Genomic DNA, 17,223 nt, shown 5'->3' with positions numbered 1-17,223 from the left:
CCTTTACTTTATTTTGATCAGCCCATATGCTAAAACTGATACTCTGCTCTATTGCTTTTCAGTACTACAGCAATCTCTTTTCCCTTTTCAACTGTCTAATCCTCTCCTACTCATTTTTTTTCAGCAATCACAAATGCTGCAGCCCCTACCTGGATGCAGTTCCTACTTTTATTTTGTTTCCTGAACTTTATGCATAACTCCCTATTCCCGTAGCAGTGGTTGCAGAAATCCCTCTTCAGCTCAGTATCGTGTCTCTGACAATGACCTGTAGAAGGTTTTCGGGGAAGAGTGAAAGCAGAGCAACCATACAGCGATACTTTCTTCTGGCACACCCTCCTAGCAGTCTGTGCCTTAGGGGCATCGTGAGCCAGAGATTGTATCTGCATCTTTGTGTTTTGTAATGCTCGATGAATTTTTCAGCCAGGAATTTGTCTAATTGCTTTTTGAGCCCATTTATACTTTTGGCCTCTACAACATCCTGTGGCAATGAGTTCCGCAGTTTAATTATGCATCGTGAAAAAAAATTCTTTTTTTTTGTTTGTTTTAAATCTGCTGCTTGATAATTTTATTTGATGCCCTTCCTTGATACCCCCTTTCTTGAGTGGTAATAACTAATTTAGAACACACCATCTTTTTCTTATAATTAGGATACTTTCTCATCATATGTACTATCTTACATTTATCAACGTTAGATTTCAGCTGACAGGCTTTATCAGCTGGTCACTAAGTAACATGACATCCTCCAGCAACATGTCACAATCATCTTTTGCTTTTGCTTTTGGTGTTTTTTTTTTCTTTCCAGGGCTTTTGTTGGTTGATTTTGTATCACAAAAATTGTCATCTTGCTGCTCAGCTCCTTTTCCAGTTCGTTTATGAGTATTTTGAATAGCATTGGTCCCTGTGAAACTCTACTGATAATCCCCAACATGGTGGAACCGGACCACCCATTCCTACTCTTCTTTTCCCATCTTTTATCTAGTTACTGGTCCACACAAGGATTTCCTTACCTACAAGTGCTCAGTTTCCCTGAACAGTGTCAGTGAAGCACCTTGTAGAAAACTTCAGGAATCTAATTGTAATATGGGAATAGACAGCACCATGTTGCAGTGCCCTCTTCTTCTTTCTGATCCCTTGACAACCCACATTGCAGGGAAGTCAGTTCACATCTTGGGTCTAAGTTGGCCATCCACGTGCAAAGTTTGACCTTAGGATGCAAGAGGCAGGGGCAAACTCAGGTATTTTTGAGTCAGAGACCTCAGACTTGGGTAATCCCAAGCTATGACCAAACTTCACACCCAAACACAAGCAGGGTGCTCAGCAAGTCCTTCAGAAGAACTTGGAAAGGCCTGAAAATAACTCTATCCCCATCTCAACGTGGTCTGCATTACTGGGCAGGTGGGCATGTCCACTCCACCGAGCTTGTGTCTCATGCAGTGTGATATCATGGACACTTTTGATTTCAATTTTTTGAAGCAGAGAGGCCCTGAGGAAAAGAAGACACTCTCCCAAGGGCACAAACACTGTTCTCACACTTTGTGTCAGTTATCTGTGCAGTAGCTGCCCCACTGGTCAATATGAGCCAGGATCCCTTGCAGCAGAGGTTGTTGACTATGGATGCTCCAACACCTTAAATTTTGCACCATCGTTTACGGATGACAACACCAGTAAGGAAGAAGAAAGGCAGAAAGATGTGTGCAACCTTTGATTCCTTGTCCCACCTTGAAGGTAATCTTGCTGGACGCTATGCCTTTGGGCTATTCTTTTTCCATAATATTTTTTCGCAATATTCATGTAGAATTTCTGGTTTTCTGGTCTGACCAAGCTGTTTAGTTCCCACTTGTGAAACAAATGCATTTTATGATCAAAGCTATCTGCTCTCCTTCATCTCCCAATAGATATTGGCCTTCTGTAGAAAGTGTTCCCAGGTCCAGGCTGTCTAGTGTCTGGATATTCAGAGAAACTGCCCTGCAAAGGCAATGGCCATGAAAAGGGATTGTTGCCAGATACACCGTGCCTTCGCGATAAAGAGAAGAGAGTAGGGTTGAAAGGAGCCTCCTTTTCAAGGAGCACAACAGACAGCAGTACACTGTCCATGTCTTACAGACTTTGGGATGGTGCAGGAGAATATTCAAGCGTGAGAAAAAGGGAGTGAGGTATGGGTCAGGAGAGTAGTTCTTCAGAGAACAAGGGAGGGGAGTACTTCAGAGACAATATGGGCCAAAGCATTAGCTTTTTGTGTGCGTAGCACTTACTTCTCTTTATATGTAAGTGGAAATGGCTTCCTGTGTTTCTCTTGCATACTGGGAGTGAGGACTGCCAGTGTCAGGCTGCATAAAAGGGACCGGGTGCTCTTGTATGCACTTCTGCTGGACAGACTCCACAAGCTGCGGTGGATTCAGCCAGCTGCGGATGGTATTGGGGACTTTGGTGTTTAGCCTTTTTCTGAGTCTCCAGCATCTTGTTTCGAGTGAATCAAAGGCCATACTCTGCCTCTAGTCTAGGGAAATTCTGGGCTTGGCTAAGATCCTTGGCTGGGCATTGATTATCTGTGCTGGGCTCTATGAGTACAGGGAATATACAGCACAGCCACAATCCAGGTGCTTTCCTAGCACTGTTGATGTCTCCTGCAGAGGAAAGTGCCAGCTGCACATGGATGTCAGTTCTTGGTCCATGGAGATTGCTAATGGTGAAATCATACCTAATGATAGGCTGGGTCTTACCAAGACCAGCAAGTGATACTTCTAATGATACTATATTGACCCTCTCTGGCTGATGTTACATGAAGGCATTCATTAAATGTCCCTTTCTCTCTTGCACCTGTGTTCTTGAGGTGACGTGTGGATGCTGGCAATAGGATACCAACTCTTCACAGAGGACTGTGAGGTACAAGCATCGTCATGGGAAAGGTTTTCCTGCTGCTCTTGGAACTTTTTCTTCAGGACTAGGTAGTCCAAAAACTAGGTGCTTGTCTCTTTTTGCCAAAACTAGCAAACACTAAGGAGCAAGGAGGTTGGATTGGCCCCATCCAACATCTGCATCAAAGGAGGTAAGGAACAACCTTCCACTTACCCTTAATTGCAGGAAAGACCTGTGATTTTCACCACAGGACAGATTTTCTTCATCTTACAGGGATGCTTGTTCCATATGTCCTTGGTGGTGTGATGCTTGCGAAAGTAAGCAGTTACAGCAGCAGAACAACAGCAGGAGTACAAGGACTGCTCAGTCAACAGAAGAGGAGTTGGACCATACCTCTGCTTTTGAGCATATTATCATGATAGTGGTATGAACAAGAACAGACTGTGAACATAGATCCATGAATCTATGTAGCACTGTGCCCTTTCAGGCATGACTGCAAAAGGCAATGCAGATCTAGCCTGTATCTTCCATGTTAACATGCTCCAACTATGCACATAATAGACAAAAACTGCATGTCCTATCTCAACACAGTTCCCTCACCCCCAAACTTGAAGAAGAAAATCCCTCTAAATTCCTTGCCTTCTTCTATGTGTTGTAATTTATTCATGCTTGTCTGTCTTGCCTTCATTTCCAGGACCCATAGGCAGAAGCACAGCATCTCACAGCAGTACCTGTCTTCTGGCAGACTCAGTATCTACTGATCCTTCAAGCCTGAATTGTTTCTGCACACAGTTCTTGGCAACAGCTGTCTTGATTTTTGATCCCTGGGGCCTTCTTAGAGATGCTGATTAAGTGGAAAGACCAGGGACAAAATTTTAGAAGTATCCAGAGAATCAGGAAAGTTGTCCTTCCCACCCCCCCTCCAAAGTTTCCTCTTATATCTCTAGGTTATGAATTTTGCTGGGACCCAGTAGTCTACCCAGCTGAGAAAAACATTAATCTTTCATGTTGCCCATTTTCCCAGGCAAGGAACATGATTCTCCTTTTACACTATTGAGCGATCATGAAGATAGTTCTGCTGCATGTCTTCATCTCATCCTCACTTTTTTTTCACCAAAATAGAACCGTCCCTTTCTTCCTCAGGCATGACCGTTTTTGTCTTCCCTTTGACCACATAGTGAGAAACTGCTTCATTACTGCAAATTGACTGATCACCCTTCTGTCAGAGAAATCTGAAACCCGTTGCCAATTATCTTTATGTCTCTGAAGTTTCAATGAGCTAAATATGTCTTTAAAATTAACTTCAATTATTTTAATTCAATTGCAATAAATGCCAGAAGAAAAATAAAGTAACAACAACAGCAAAAAAGAACCCTATTAGCATGGTGAGTGAGTTCTTATCTCCAAAGCACATCCAGCACTATTTCATACCCAGTCCTGGGTTTAAATTCCAGGTGCAAAGCATGGCTAATCAAAAAGTTTTTCTTAACTCAACAGCACATCACATTCCAGACCTTAACTGTATGGTGACTGTGCTGTCACAACAGCTCTTCCGCTTCCAGGCACCACAGTGAAAAATGCTGGGCTATAAATAAGCCAGAAGCTGTAACCTTCTCTTCATTGGATCACATGCCTGCCCATCAGTGTCATTTTTCTTGGCTCTCTTACTATTTTCCTGCTTCATGTTGGTCACCAGTACAGTGAATCCATTCTTCTGAATTTTCAGAGGCCAACACGTTGGTATTGCGCCTCAAAGAGGCACGCGTGGGTATTCATTACCTGGGAATTTCTCATGATTCAGCATTTAGCACTGTACCTTTGCCACTGCGATTTCACCTTGGCTTTTCTCCTGTGCCGAAGGGCTTTATCAAAGAAACGTAACCAGTTTTAACAGCTATTCGATAACAAGGATCCTGCGTTCTGTTCATGTGGATCAGTCCAGAGAAGTGACTTAGGAGGCTCGTGCTTCAAGACCTAACATCAGCAGTCTGACAAGGGTATTGGCTACCTCATGTGTGAGGAGGCAGGAGCGTTTAAAGCAGCCAGTTTAGGTCGTAACGAGAACCAGACATTCTGCAGCGGTGAGAACGATTAGTGTTTCTTCCTGTGAGGAGGTGTAGTTTCAGGAATGAGATGTCTGCTCTGTGGTCAGAGAGAAAGGGCTCTGTATAAACATTTCTGATGAAAGGTAGCACAAATGGCTCTTATTTTCCTCCATGGGCCCCTTTATAAGACATCACTTGTAGATCAAGATAAATAATATATGAGTGCATGAGTGCAGGCATAGATCACACCTTCTCAGAGATCAGATGTTTCTCTTCTTTTAGAGGTTTCAGAGCAGAAATAAAAGCCAGCATTGATGATCTTATTGGTCATCAAGTAATGTGCAGTTGTGCCTTGAAAATTAAATACATAATGCCTTGGGGGTGAGGGCAATGAGTTAACCTTGCATTAGATATTTGGATACAGTGAGCAGAAACTAGCCTAGTTGTTGTCTTTAATCATATAACACCTTGATTTCAAACTCTGTTAACATTTATAGCAGTAAATAAACCTTGGTAGATCTCTCTCTCTCCCTCTTAGGCCAGCCAATACTATTAACCACATCTTCTACTTTTATGTTAGTGATCATGCTGTGCATGTGAAAGATCTCTTTAGGTTCCTGGTGTAACACTAAAGATGAGCCTGCCAGTGTTGGGGCAACTTACAGTATTTGCCATCATTTGGTGAGAAGAAATGGAGGTGTCATCTCTCTTTTTAGCAGTGAAGGTCTTTGCCCCCATCAACAGAGCTGTTCCCCTCCTCATCAGGGTGTCATAGACATCTTGGTCAGAAGTATGGAGTGGTTGTGGTGATCCCTGCTGGCCTTGGAGTTGTGAAATCTCCTGTTTTCCATTCATAAACCATGCAGAGGACAAGAATCTCTGGGTTGTCCCCAGTGTTATTTCTGACAAATGCAACTGCTTCCAAATAACAACAAACACCGGACCTCAGGCTTCAGGGACCAAGAAAGAAATTTCCTCTTGGTGAAGAATTGAATGCACACACACAAACACATAGACACATAAACACATACTGGAACATAAAGAATACGCCCCACAGCTAAAGAAAGACCTCCAGATGGGACAACATAGTGTTCCCAGGTGACATGTTGAATCATCCTTGCTTGAATCTTGACCGGCAGGTCTTGTTCATGGTTCAGGTCATGCTGATCTCCAGATTTTGGGGTTGGGCAGGTATTTTCCATGAGGTCAGGTTGCAAAAGGCAGGATTCTTCCCCTTCAACTTTTTCCCAGAAAGTGGAAATCTTACAGGGATCATTTGGGCTTATCCCAATTAATCAGTTACCTGCTAATGCAGGAATCTCAAGCTATATTTTCTATTCTTTCAGTGTTATACAGGAGGTCAAATGAGATAATTTGGTGGTTTTCTTTGTCCTCGAACTCTACAAAACTGTGAAATAAGAATTTAGAACATTTGGCGTGTACTCAGTGGCAGACAGCATTGTTGCTGCTGTAATTTAAAAGGAGTTATGATGGAAATGGATGTAATATATCCTTGAGACTTTATACCCAAAACAGACAATAGAGTAAGGGCGATGAGCAGCGACAGGCCACAGTGCAGAAATTCTGGGGTGTCTGGAGGTAGGGTGTTTCTTCTTAGGCATCTCCAGCCCCCCTGCAGCCTGTTAATTTGAGCAGCTCTGCTGCAGTCAGCAAAACCATTCCAATTCCCAGCCAGCAGATAATTTGGCCCTTAATCTTCACATGTGTAAATGACAGTCATAAACATGGGAAATAACAAGATACTCCAAAAGGTCACGTTGAGGGTGATGAAAACACTGCCTTGCACAGGTCTCCAGGCAATATTGATAGGAAAGGAGTGTCACAGAGAATGTGTGGAGTAACAAGTGGCAATAAGGAAATATTTTTCCTGGAAACCCAAATAAAATTAAACCAAACGCAACCATCTCCCTCCCCAAATGAGAATGCTCAGCTGGCAGCTCTGAGAGTTGGTTCTTTATGACAGTGTTTAGCAGCACTTCTTTTATGAAAAATAGCTAGTGAAATATTCACCTTCTCTGTGGGACTTAACGCTTAAGCTGCTGGCATCGGGGCTAGGATTCCTCATTAAGCACGGTACTTGGTTTAAAGTGTTTTTTCCACCACTCTCTGGTGAGGATAAATCTAAGCTAATGGTGGATTTGAGAAGGCAGCAGTTTTATGATCCAAATACATTGCGTTGTCTATGAATATAATCTATTTTTGTCAGTTACATTGGAAAGAAATAAATTACTCATCAGTCAATCCATTATTATTATAATAAGAGCACGGCACTACTTAATTGCATCAGTTAAGTGGATATGACTTTGCCAATGCTCATAAATGCCATTACATCAATCCACAGAAATGGACCCGTTGATTTATTAGATGATGATGGACAAAGAAGATGTTGCAATCTCTTTTATAATTTAACCTGTGCTTAAAACAGGTAGGTGTTTAAGGCCAATACATGGATAGTTATTACCACAGAGAGGGAAAGTGAAAAGGGAATTGTAAACCATAACAACCTCTCTCAAGTACATGTCTATTTTGGTATGTGTAATAATCCTGAACATGCATTGATGTAACACACTGTACGGTACTTAAGCTGCTGTGGGCTATCATGTACTGTAAATCCATATTTAATCAAAGGACCCATGGCATATGATTGAGTACTGTAAATTTTCTTTACGGTAGAGAAATGTAACTGCAGAATGGCAGTTCCACACATGAACTGCAGCCATACTGAATGTTTAGCAATAATAAACTTCTCAGAGGAACATCAGGTCCATCACTGGTGATTCATTTACCGAGTGCCTGTTTTCATATATTTATGTATTTTTAACAACAAATCATTACCCGGCAGTGAGCCAAATGAACGTAGTCCTGGTAGTGATATCATTACAGGGATTGAGGACAAGTAGACTGTTGTGATTTGGTAATATACCTGCAACAGCTCTTCAGTTGTTTTTGCAGAATTCCATCTGTCTATAAAAAAGGGCTTGCCTACACTGGATAAAGGTCAGAAATGTCACAAAAATGGACATCACCCCATCTTTTGTGAAAGCTGCTTCTATTTGCCTTTTGTTCTTCACTGCCTTGGCTGAAATAATTTAGGTTTTATACCGTCTTCTGTATTCTGCTTATGGTTAGGGACAAAGATGCTCTTTGAGAACATCCTGACTGAGGAGCTTTAAAAGATAGGGCTCCAGAAGTCTTCTGCACCGAGAAGAAAGGCCAGGTTTTCTCAAGTGTCTGAGTCCCATTTAGGCACCTGACTAGGGTGGTCACATTCAATGAATTGCTCCCACACAGAGCCCTGGAAGCTCTTGGTTGAGAAGTCTTTGAAAAGCTGAAAAGTGTGGCTATAAACACAGATCTTAGTTGTTTGAAATTCCCACTCAGAATATCTGTAGGTTTTTTTTTATTAAGCAGCTGACAGAAGTGAGAAATAGGCTGAAATTTAATTTGTTTCAATTAATTAAATATTGAGATTCAATATTTTTACTATTTGCACTTTTGACTCCCCAATGGGTATAATATTATATTAGGCTTCTCAATAAGTCTTCTAATTATAATGTATCATATGAAGTCTAGAAGGTCAGCATCTTATTAGAAATAAAAATCAAAACTTTGGAATAATACTGAATGCTGTAGTACCTGAGAAGCTGCCGTGCCTGTATTATCGAAAGCCAGACTTTTGTGCCCATTATTCAAGCTGAATAAATAGATTTCTTCATGAGAAGCTTCCTTGAAGTCAGTGGACTGTGCAGTAAGTCTCCTTTTGCCGTGATTGAGGGCACCAGTCTCTGACCTCAAATAAGGAAAGAGACTTTGATTTTGCTGAACCTTTGGACCATATTGCACAAGCTGGTGGAGTTCCTGGTACGCCGACAAAGGAGAAATCCGCACAACAGTGAAGACTTCTGAGTTATCTCAGGAAGGAGCAGAATGGTCAGTCCCTTTCAAGAGCTACTCCCTGGGCTGCACAGCCCACTAAATCTTCTGCTGGTGGCAAAACAAGGCAAGCCACAAGCTCACCTTCATGGGCTGCCTTCTCTGATCACCATACTTACCAATACGGGGAAGAGCGAGCACCTTGATGTCCAAAGGATATTTCCCCCAAAGGAAAGTCACTTCAGCCCTATGAGCTCAAACACTGCTGTTTCAGCAACAAGGAGCTTTCCCCCCCACCCTCCAGGGCTCTGAGTCTTGTGGTGGAACCATGAAACCTTGAATAAACTTTCCAAGGAACCTGCTCAGACCGGGGGCTGTCCCTGATCACACTCTCTGGGCTCAGATTTGATCAGGTTGCTGCAACAAACATATTTCTGGTTGACATTTTCAGGAGAGCCTCAAGAGATCTGATGAAGCATGTCAGAAAACACAAACCCAAGACCCAATCCTATACGTGTCAGAGGGACATCTAGATGTAGCGTAAATTAAAGCATCTCCAGTACCCTGACTTTGGTAACATAACTAACAGCAGGATTTGGCCCATTGTTTCCTGGGAAAATTAATGAGCTGTAAGAAAAATATCTGACCATCATTTGACTTATCAAAGCTATTGTGACTCCTTCCCTAAATAACATTAAGATGAATCACCTATTATTTGAGAATCGAGAGTCACGGTAGTGACTGAAGCCAAGTTAGGAAAATAGCACTGCCATTACTAGCTTTGCAGGATTGAACTTGACTTGGAATCTGGGGTTTTGCCCTGACAATACCACAACGTTTGAAATCTTATTTACTTTGTGGGGTTTCTTTTGTACTAGCCTACTCACTCTAACATCACATGAAACCTTTAATAGGTGTCCTACATACACGGAATTTATCGTCAGCTGCTTAAATCCTGATCTCATGCACAATGGTGCAAAAAAGAATGAGGGTGCTGCAACCAGTGCAGAAAATGTCTATTTTCCTTCTGCAAAATGCAGTCATGAATTTAAAAGTAATTAAATTGGACCTGCAGGTGGATTATTGGCATTACTTTGGGGATGCATTTTGTTTGACCTTCATTGCTTTCACACATTTTTTAAAGTGTCTTTTCTACCCTCTTAACTCTCTCACTGCTTCAGTTGCACAAATGAAAAAATATGGGAACCCTCTGGTGGCCAAAATAATATCTGTAAATCCCACTCAGCCTTAACCACCTCGGCACGATCTAGCGATAAGGTCAAATTCTGTTGGAGTTACACTATTAACATGTTTGATCATCTTCTTCCTTCTCTTCTGCTCACGTACATTTGTACATACCCTGTATGTCATTACCTCTGTTACATAAAATGTTCTGAATTTATCTAGACAACTTAAATAACATGGTTTTTATTGTGGTTGAAGGTCTGTTGGTCTTTAATTGCCCATCACATGCTCAGTGATTGGGGCATTTCAGCACAATTAAATGGTGCAGAAATGGATTAAACAGTAATCAGGACTGCCTGTGATGGAGTCCTCTATGCAGGTCAGTCCAGATGTGAGCACGCTTTAAGAGAATACTTTCTGCCTTTATCCTCAAAAACAGATCAAATTTTTCATCATCCCCCTCTTCCCCTGATATTACTTTTGAGTTTAAAACATGAGAAATGTGAGCCCTCCAGTGGCTAGAAAAACACTTGGTAAACTCAGGGGTATTGATCAAGGGTAATTGCTTGGGGCAACTGAGCACTGATGAATTGGCATAACCTGTCTGCCTGCTGTGGAGTGGCTTCTTTTCTACACTGCTGGCATGAGCAAGGGTGTCAGGCCTCCAGCAATGTAGACTTAGGTGTCCCCAACTTCCACTGCAGTGGTGTTTGGACTTTTTTGACTTGTGAACTTCATTATGTCTCCTAATGAAAGTGTAGACTCCTCTCGATTTGCTTTCAAAGTGCAAGGTAAGCCTGCAGGACAGTCTCATTTTTCTTAGCAACCTTCCCTGGACACTGCAGAAGTATTTAAATTCTGCCAGAGATCTATGGACCACAGTCTGCTAGCGCCCTCCAGTTTGTCAAATGGATGAAGGTCTGGTATGAATTACCACTGTTCCATTTTGTGCCACTGTACAATCAATACACACTCATATAAATGAGGATGCAATGGCCAAGGCTCCAGAGGGACTTGGGCCCCACAGATTGCTGCATCAGAAAGTGGTTGCATCAGATTCCTGCTTTTTTTTGCTGATGCTAACGTGAATTTTATTGTTACATTGGCAAATTTGGCCCACTGAAAGGCTTGGGATTATTGCAACAATCAGCATTTCCTGATCAATATGTTGCTTATATTTAATTCCTTTCTTATAGGGAAATGAAATAAGTTGATTTTCATATATTAATTTAATTATTTTCTTGAAAAAGAGTTAATTCAGACAACTGTATACTAATTTATGGTCATAAAATGCATCAAGGAATATGCATATAAGCTGTTCACTTAAATCCTAAGCTCTTCAGGGTAAGGATCATACATCTTTGCCTTGTAACCCTCTGCAACACCTACTATGACACAGATCATTTGTAATGCCAGATTCCACATGCATTATTGTTTCTTACTTCACATCAACCACTTGGTATAAATGAAGCAGTAAAGGGCATTCTTCATCTGCTCTACTTTGCCATCTGAAATTTAGAGAGTCTAAATCTCAGCAAGTCACTTTTCAAACTCCTTATAATCAATGGAGAAAAGTAGGTACCAACAAAGAATAATTAATCACATGTTGAGCTGAACAACTAAGATAGCTCAGGCATCCCCAAGGAGTGAGCCCAGGAACTGCTGATCATCCACAGGTTTAAATTGTTGGCCTGTTCCTTGAAGGGTTTGTGTGGGTGCACCAAACAGCACTCCCCTAGGCATTGCTTGGGCATGTTTCTGGGGAAAGATGACCCATAAGGTAGTCCTGGGACAGGGCTGCACCAGATACAGTTCACCATTGCACAGCTCTCCACCACTGCCACATGGCACAGCTGCAACTTCTGTTTAGTGCTGTGAAAACATCAGTGTGAGGCTGCAGCACAGCCTCCGTGTGATTTCAGACACTTGCAACTGAAGAATATCATGTCCCAAGGCCATGGAGGCAGCAAATGATGCCCAAAGGAGACCCAGAGCCAATTGCATGAAGCTAGGCCTTGCTTCTTGGTTTCAACATCAATATTCAATAATCCCTGTTCCCTTTTTATAAAATAGTATATAGGTAGCCAGAGTTTCATTTTAGGTTTAAAAAGCAGTATTTCTGTCATCTCAACTATATGGTGATTTTTTGTGATTGCATTTTATTTAGGCAAGCATAAACATAAATAAGTAAAGCCCAGGAGCAGCAAGTAGGAGTAATGGGACTACGTCAAGGGAAAAACTTGCAAAAGGAAGGAAACTACTAAAACCAGTACTTACTGTCGTGTGTGTGTATCACAGACACAAACCTCTTCAAACTGAACCTGGAGATACCCGGTTCCAAAGGAGCTACAGAAACCCAGTTCACTCAGCCGGTTCAGCCTTTGGCAGATGAGGACGGGGGAAAAAAGCAGACACGTATTGACTGTTCCATTAATGCGCTGCTCCTACAGCACAGGAAGAGATGCTTTGTGAACCTAATAGTACGTATCTTACTGCTGCTTATCTGTACAGCTGCAGAGTTGCTTTGTTCCGAAAAACTGTTGCAAAAAATGCACGTCCTTGCTCTCCTGGATACGTGCAAATGTAGCTGTAAAACACCATAGTGTAGAATTTGCTTTTTCGAGTCCTAAGCACCTAGTACTGGATGTACTGTTAGTTTCTGCTCCTCCCAAGGCGTCAGTTACTTCAGGGAAGCTGGACTGCACAGGATCCCTGAATTCCGCAAGAGCTGGAGTTTAGGTGGCAGTTTGGTCTGCAGAATCCCCTCTGCAATGGCAAGAGACATTAAGGGAACCCACCTTCATATATAGCCCTCAGACTGGATGGACAGCATGGACAGTGAGAAAAAAAGAATGGCCATTTACACACCAAGTGAGCACATGCAACCTGCAGTCTTTGTGGTAGAATCCACGCGTAACCCTGCAGTGCCATTTTGCAGGTACTTCTAAGAAAGGAGTTGCATTTAAACTCCATGTTGGGGCAAGCAGAGGGGAAATAGCTTCTCATTTCTCAGCAGCCTGTAGCAAATTGATGGTGTTTTGGTTTCATGGCTTGGGGAGGAGTAGATGAAGGCAGAGAACAGCACTCTGGCAATGTGGGTTGCATTTAGACCACCTACAATAGGTGCCTCGCTTAGTTGTCATAACTGTTATGGCAACTTAGTTCAATAAAGCAGTGAGACGCCTACAATCGAGGTCTGCTATCGATTTTGGCTCCCTGTGCAGACAGTGGATAGAAGCAGTCACTGCGCCTAAGTTAGGCACTTGTTAGTAGGAGGGTTCAATGAAGCCCCATGTGCTTCTGCCTCACCTGCAGAATTATATTGCTTTTTACTCAAGCAGGCTATGTAATGTTGCCAGAAACTGATTAACATCTGAATCACGTTGTCCTCTGTCTGTACGGCAGATATAAATAGGTCGCAGTAGAGGTGGGCTGCGTCCACAACCCCTCATCTCCTTAGGGAACGTTCTTACCTACGTGCACAAAAGTAGGAAAGCCTGAATCTACTCAAGGAAAGCTTCCAAGAAGTTCCCCTTGTGATGAGGATTCATTCTGCTGATCATGTGCTGTGGAATTGCCCCTCTGGCCCCTGTTGTCAAAGGCTTTACTGCTGGCAGACTGCGACGTGGCTCTCCACCCATCCGACCCACACATGGTTGGACAGCTGAAGAACTAACGAAACTGCACCAGCTGAAATTCGCTTTCAGTTTATTATCTGTGTAGTGTCACTATAAAGGTCTGAGCTAATCTTAGCTGCATAATGGGCTGGTAGAAAGTATTCCATTTGTTATACAAATAAATATTTGCTTCAAATGTGGTTTCCCAAAGTAGGGTCACCTTGCACGCATCTGCTTCCAAAAATGCATCTGCTTTACAACAAGGTAGTAATTATCCTTTCCTCAAGGGGGTTCAGTTTGAACCTACTATGTGTACTAGACTGCTGGCGAAGTTTTTAATTTTGGTTTATGGTGTTTGTAGTTTTTGGAGGCACAGGATCAAACGCTTGAAATGCAGTGTTCATCTGATACTACGTACCAACCCCAAATACAGGTAGGGTTTGCTTGGTGGGCTTTTTTCTTCTTCGAGAACAGTTCTTTTCTCCTGTACATTTTTTTTTTTTCTTAAAACATCAGTCAGTTGAGTGGATAGATGCAGAAAGCAAGTAACTTCATTTTACTGGTAAAATATCTTAGTGGAGTAACACAATAGCATTATCATCCTTCTTTTTTACTGGTTCTTCTTTTAATCTGCATGTCATAATAATGTCATTAGAGGGTGACTTCATCTTTTTAGCAGGCTATTTCTGCAGTACTTAATGTCTGTTTGATCTTTCATTCAGATATCTATTACCATACGTATCTATTATAAGTTGAAAAGGTTTTTAGTCTGACATAACGTTGGAGGGGAAGAAATGTCAGCTTCATTAAACCTCACAGCACTGAGACTGGAGGTAAATTACTTAATCAGCACATTTTTGAAGAAACATACTGAAAAAATCTTATGAAAATCTGTAGGGTTTTTTTTGTTTATCTCCCGTCCTGTCTTCAATCCACCTCATAACACACTTTGCACTGCTTTCCCTGGAAAGGGGGCAGTGAGTGAAACCGTGTCTTGAATTAAGACATAAGGCAATGCCTGAGCCCGGTTTCTACTGGACTAAGCAGGTCAGTGAGCTCAGGGCTGGGAACGAGAGGGAGGAGGAGGCTGGGGAGTGACATGGTCTTCAGCCTCTCACATGCCATAGCCCCACAGTGCAGAGGGGGATTCAAAGGGTGGACCCATAGCTACCCATAGCAAGACACCACCGTTCTGCCACAATAGTCTTATGGGGGGGTTAAGGCAGCAGAGTACTGTGTGAAGTGCCAGGGCCATCAAAATCAATAAGGAGACTTCAAGTTTCTTCACTTCTGATCCATAATGTTGGGCTGATGTGTAGTACAGGTGAATTAAGGCCTGATTCAGCAAGGAGCATAGCACTCTCACAACTTCCAGCACACAGACCATCCCACTGAAGCAGATAGGATGCCCATATGGGTGATGCCTGTATTTATGTGGCTTGCTGAACTAAGACTGCGGGAACACAGAGACAGTGATGGCTTTTCTCCCAGGATTTGGGGCTGTCTTCATCTGTCTGACAATTCTCAGCAGTGGCACCAAGGCTGACAGTCTGGGCATCAAACAGCACAAAAGTGAAGTCCTTTTGAAGCAGGGAAGTGCAGGATGCATACGGAAAGGCAAGAGAAGGAGGGGGGCTCGGGGGGCTGAATGCTCAAAGGCATTAGCGTGCACTGGCTACTAGTTCTTATGAAAACTAGAAGTTGATGCCCCCACTTCAGATTTTGCTCCTTTGAGGGATCTGGCAGGTGAGTTTAGGGGTGCAGAGGCTATGTTTTAGATACGAATCGCCACACAGACATTATGCAGACCAGAACAAGGGTATGTTTGCAGATGCCCTGCTGTAACTCCCTGTATAACACTAGCATTGCTTTTTCATTTAGCTTTTAGAGGCTTGTGCAGTTGTGCCTTGGTTGTCTTGCCTGAAAGAATGATCCTGTGTGTTTTAGCTGGATCTTCTTTGCTACAGTCCATAACAGATGCCATTGGTGGTTTTGTTACTATCGCTACTTGACGGCTTTCTGCAACCGCACTTCACATTCCTGAAGCTGAAAGTTTTGTTCTCTTGGCCACCAAGAAACACTACACTCTTATTTTGGAGTCTCCCTGCATTCCAAGATAGCACCGGTAACAGAGGACACGCAAGGGTCAACAGCTCCTCGGCCAGCAGCACAGCCTCATTCATTGCAGCAAAGAGGTTTTCAGAGTCTGGAAATGCCCTGGAGAGTTTTTCCTTCTGTAGACCAAAATGGCTATCATTTGCTCTTTTTTTCCCAGGCAACTCATGGAGACATAGACAATTCCAGTCAAATATTCTGCACCCAAACGTGTCCCTTCTTGGCACTGAAAGCTTTCACGGAACTCACTTGGGGTCTTGAATTTGCACTGGGCACCTTTGATTTTGTGATCAGTAACAGCATGTTTGTGCCATTGCTAGGCTAAGGAAAAGCTGGCAGCAAGCTTAAAATACAGTATGTGGTGACATTTGTACTAAATTTTCCCAGAAACACCTTACCCTCTGGAGCTACTGGGAAAATGAAGGTGAGAACTTTTAGCAATATATACCTTAAGCTGTGCGAAAATCTGTTAATATTAACCGGTTGAATGAGATTCACGTTTGTAACTGAGGTCTGTACTTGGCCATGAATAATAAAGACAATACTGAGATTTAGGCGCAAAAGAAGAGATCAAGGTGTTTTGACAAGATATTTTACCTTCTGTAACATTTTTATCTTGTTAAGTCTGAGATGTGAAGTGCAAATAGATGATATACACTTGGTCTGAGGAGTTGTCATCGACTTTCAGGTTTTTTTCTTCCCAAGTGTTGAAATTTTACAAGCAGCCTGTGAAGTTCCTCTTCAGTCCCAGCATACAAACACAGTCACCTTGGATGGAATGACCATGACAGCAGTGATATCTCTCCTTACCCATTTCCATCACTAGAAATCAAAGATCTCATTTCCAAGTTACCCGTAGCTATATTCAGTCACTGTTTCCCTGCAGAGAAATGGGATGGATAATTTTTCAGTTCCTTTTCAGGCCTATTGCTGTATAGTTTTTTGAACCAGTAGCTTTTTTATTTTCTCTGTTAATTGTTTAGGAGAAACAATCACAGGGTTCTTGTACATATCTAACAGTTTATTAAATAATGGCTAGAAATTCATGATCTAGCATTGACATTTCTTAATTTTTGAGAGTTTCCAACAAGTATTATTTTTAAGCAAAGGAAGGCAAGAAAAACCCCATATTCATTTAGAACAGCAGCTCTCAGTCTGTGGTAAACACTGACAATCTGGTTTAACAAACCAAAACCAACCAGTTTTTATACCTGTGTCTGTCCTGGTTTCTACAGGCAGGTCCTCACAATACTGATGTGGTGTAGCAGAAGGAGATTTTCTGCTGTTATAGATACAAACCTCTCTGGGCAACATAATCTACACTGATAAAATCTCTTTCCTGTCAGTGTCCACGTGGAAGATTTTTTTCAGCCTAATTTTGGCTGCTAACAATGTGAATTTTTCATACCAAAGCCAATATAGCTGTTCTGGAAGAACACTGTCAGCCAGGCCCAGACTCCATAAATCAGAGCGTGCTGAGCCCATGTTAGCTGAGCATCTGGATGGGGCAG

Source organism: Egretta garzetta, unplaced genomic scaffold (assembly GCF_000687185.1).
Source record: "Egretta garzetta isolate BGI_Z169 unplaced genomic scaffold, ASM68718v1 scaffold633, whole genome shotgun sequence".
Classification (NCBI taxonomy): Eukaryota; Metazoa; Chordata; class Aves; order Pelecaniformes; family Ardeidae; genus Egretta; species Egretta garzetta.
Note: the sequence above shows the minus strand (reverse complement) of the source record.